We start from the raw sequence: 3,851 nt of genomic DNA on the forward strand, positions 1-3,851 counted from the left end.
AAATGATATTCCAGTTTCGATGTATGTTTTGCTTAAGTTACTCAGTGGCACTCTAATAAGAACATCCCTTCTTATTTTTAGAATATAATTTAGCTGTTTACAATTGTAACTGAATAGTTAAAAAAAAACTTATCTCAAAAAGTAATTTTAAGCATCAGCCAGAAAGTTACAAATAAGAAATAAGTAACTTCAGGGATTTTTAAACACCTAAAAATAAGAGAAAAAAAAATACTGCTTTTCATTGGGATAATAGAGAATTACAATTTATTATGACATATTGGTAAAAGACACTCAACCCTACACATGACTCACTTGTGGTGCGGACACACAGCAAGAAGTAAAACGAAAACCATCGTTCTGACATCTCACACACCTAACAAATACTGGAGCTACCACTGTTACAACTTCCAGGTCAAAATTGAAGCACAAATTAGAATTAAGGAGACTAAAAAAGTGTTCAGAACTCACACGCTTTCTACCAGACTTTCCAAGATTCCACAAATATACAAATGACAACTTTGAATCAACATGAATGTCAGAAATTCACTGTGCAGACTTGACTCAGCAATGAAAGAGTGGCCGGGAGCAAGCAGCAGATTTCAAGGAGGAAAAGTAATCCTACACTTTATTAGAAAACAAAGTGAACATGTTAACATTAAAACTACTGGCCATCAAGTTGTTAACTACTTAAGAACACATTTTTCACGCTGTATCTTTAAAATGCATTCATTCATAAATGAATCTGTTCATCAGTCAAAACAATTTTACTAAGAATTCTAATCTTAAGCATAAGTCATGACTTACGAAAGCATATTTCAAACACAACCATCCTACTGTTTAATTTTCTATGTCTCATCAGAAAGCCATATTTTACAAACAGGAGTTTTGCCCTGTTTCTCCACAGTAAATGCACCTATGTTTAAACATTAAGTACCAATCAAAAAGACAGACTCAACTCCACTATGCATACTGCTTCACCGGGCTTTGATAAACACGGAGCCGTCTGGGGGTTGAGGGGGGCAGCACCCTCTTCCTTTTCCTTTACAGTCTCCTCCGTCCCAGAAGCTGACACAATAACCATTGTTTTATTAGCTGAAACTGTCTCCTGTTTTTCAGCAATAGCTGCGCAAACGGCAACAATCTCCTCACTTTCAAAGTCGTCGTCCAAATCGACTTGGGTGAAACATACGTTTCCTCAGGTGGGGGCTTCCCTTTTTTTCATCTTCTGTGCTACCTTCTGCTGCTCCTGCAGTGTTCTTGCCCAAGAATGGTCTTCTTTCCATATTTCAGGATTCACTGGATAGATGTGAAGGGCTACTTGGAAACTCTGGATGGCCAGGACTATCTCTCCTAATCGAAGCTGAGCTCGTCCCACAGTTTGCCAAGACTCCCATGAATGTGGGTTTGGCTGGACAGCCATCTCCGCTGCATGCACTGCTGGGAACATTTCATTTCATGAGGAGACATAAGGACCTGTGATTTCATCTCATAGAGGGTAGCATCATTTGATGTTAACTGTAGCGCTTCATCCCACTTCTGAATTGCCTCCTGATACCTTTTATTTTCAGCCAAATTTGCTCCTTCATCCTTTAGCTGTCTGCTTTTCTCCGCACAGTCTTCAAGGAGCATTTCCTTCCTGCATTTATTGGCGTGAAGCCAGTTCCGGTCCTCATTCTCTACCACATCCTTCTCATCAGCGGCTTCGGCTTCAAACTGCTGCGAAGTCGCCTTGGAGACCTTCTCACCGATTTTCCTCTTCCACCCAAAGGAAGCCGTTCTCGGCGCCTCGCTCCTCTCACTGCAACACCCGCTCGCCTCCTTTCCCTCCTCTTCCTCTGGCTTTGCACCGCCGACGCCCCAGTGCCCCGATAACCGCTGTCTCAGTGTTTACATTCCACTTGCCCTTTGGTCGCCCTGATGTTCACTCTTGCCAATTTTCCATTCCCTAACCTGACTCTGCTTTGCAGTTGTACATTTCTAATTCTCCAAGCTGCATATTATCTTGGTCAATTTTCACTCATTGCTGGGACAAAATATCTGACACCCAAAATTAAGGAAAGAAAGGTTTATTAAGCTCACGGTTAGTGGAGTTTTCAGTCCATACTCGGCTGGTTCCAAGGCAGAGTAGCACATGGCAGAGAGCAGCAGCTCATGGCAGCAGAAAACAGAAGAACGAAGGGAGAGGCACCAGCTGCAGCTTCTAGCAAGCCTCTCTCCCCTCCTTCCATTAAAAGCAGGCTATGCTGGGGTGAAGAGGATGTTTACAAAGTAAGAACCCTGGCTCTCCCCGCTGAGTTACTTAATTAAACTTTTAAGCTTTTCAAGTTGACACAATGTGTCAACCAGTACACTTATGAAGTTCTTGCTCCGCAACTGTTAAACCCCTTGCAGTGGCACCTACGTCTGTCAGGATGGTCCCTATAGTGTAAGAAATTTCTTGACAGCACAAAAAGGACCCAAAAAGAGGCAAAGAGGACTGTGGTGACCAGGGAACTTCTTGCATGAACCAAGATAAGAGAAGTGTGTGTGGGGGGAACGACTGAGTACTGCTGTGGTGGTTAGTTATTCTGTCCTTGCCTCAGGACAATTTTTGTTTAGGTTGGGAGGGTCTTAGGTATAGACTTAAGATTACATAAATCTAGTGCATGCAAAGTAACAAGTGCTCTTTTTATACAACATATATCTAAAAGGTTAAACAAAGTGGTCAAATATTTTGACACCTTTTTAAATTTGCTTTTGCCATGTAAAGTTTGCTCTATATCTACTGGTTTTGATTAATAATCAAATTAATAAGCATTTTGTTATTACATAAATGAGATACAATTGTATTGGGTGATACATCTATAAATGGTCATTAACACTGTTTCCTAAATTTTAAAGTTCTATAATGTGCTTTAATTCTTGTCAATGCAGAATTGACAAGATTTCTGTATATATCTGTTAAAAACTCAAAATGTTGTCTTAAGAGTAAAAACTAAACTTATGTACAGATTTCTATTTAGTTATGAAGTTAATTATTGCTAACTTCATGGTACATTAAATACATTGGTTTTCCCAAAGGCATATGTTTCTGATGTAGGATGTGAGAACGAAATCATATTGATGACCTCCAAACTGCAGTGATAGGAGAGATTGGGGGTGCCCCGGACAGTGGCAACCAGAGGGAGGTGACTAAGGTGATGACTTTGTCAGAATCCATTTGTGTGGATATGGGGGGGTTGGGTCTGAGATGCCTTGTACTACAACAGAAGGTCCCCAAAGTGGTTTTTGCACACTGAAATGACTTGGCTGGTTGGCTGGCTTTGTCTTCTGCCAGAAATATTAAGCAACATCCCTCTTCCTCAGCTCCCTGCACCAGGCGCCAACGCCCGTTGATCATGCAGTTCACCGAACGACCAGAAGGGGGAGATGGAGAAGCGAGAAAGCAGTCTCCATTCTCGACATTAAAACTTTTTAAAATTTAATTTAATTTTTTATTTTATTTTAATTTTTTAATTGATTGCAAATTGAAAATAAATTATTTAAAAACATAAATGAATATAACAATAAAAATTGTCCAAAATAAAAATGAAAGAATTTACAGATCAGTCGTAATAGTTCACTGTGTCAAAACCAAGAAACTTATGTTCATATAATTAGAATTCTCAAAGTAGAAAGGTGTAGGCAATAAATATTTAAAGATTTAAAATTTCTGAATTTAGTTCAACTTATACTACCACATTTCCAAGAAAAACGAACCTTTTGCAAAAGAAATTTAAATAAAATCATACCGATACACAAAAATGAAATTGTCCAAAACTTATTGTAAAGAAAAAAGTCATTAAAGCATATACATAAAAAATATTAGCTAT

At 39.1% G+C, this 3,851-nt stretch overlaps 1 pseudogene; it reads right to left on the bottom strand.

Annotated features, from left to right (window-relative positions):
* Nucleotides 1–974: 974 nt before the first annotated feature.
* Nucleotides 975–3,851, bottom strand: part of LOC101592677 — an 8,218-nt pseudogene continuing 5,341 nt past the window's right edge.

The sequence above is a fragment of the Octodon degus genome, unplaced genomic scaffold, assembly GCF_000260255.1.
Source record: "Octodon degus isolate 3935 unplaced genomic scaffold, OctDeg1.0 scaffold00342, whole genome shotgun sequence".
In the NCBI taxonomy this organism is placed as follows: domain Eukaryota; kingdom Metazoa; phylum Chordata; class Mammalia; order Rodentia; family Octodontidae; genus Octodon; species Octodon degus.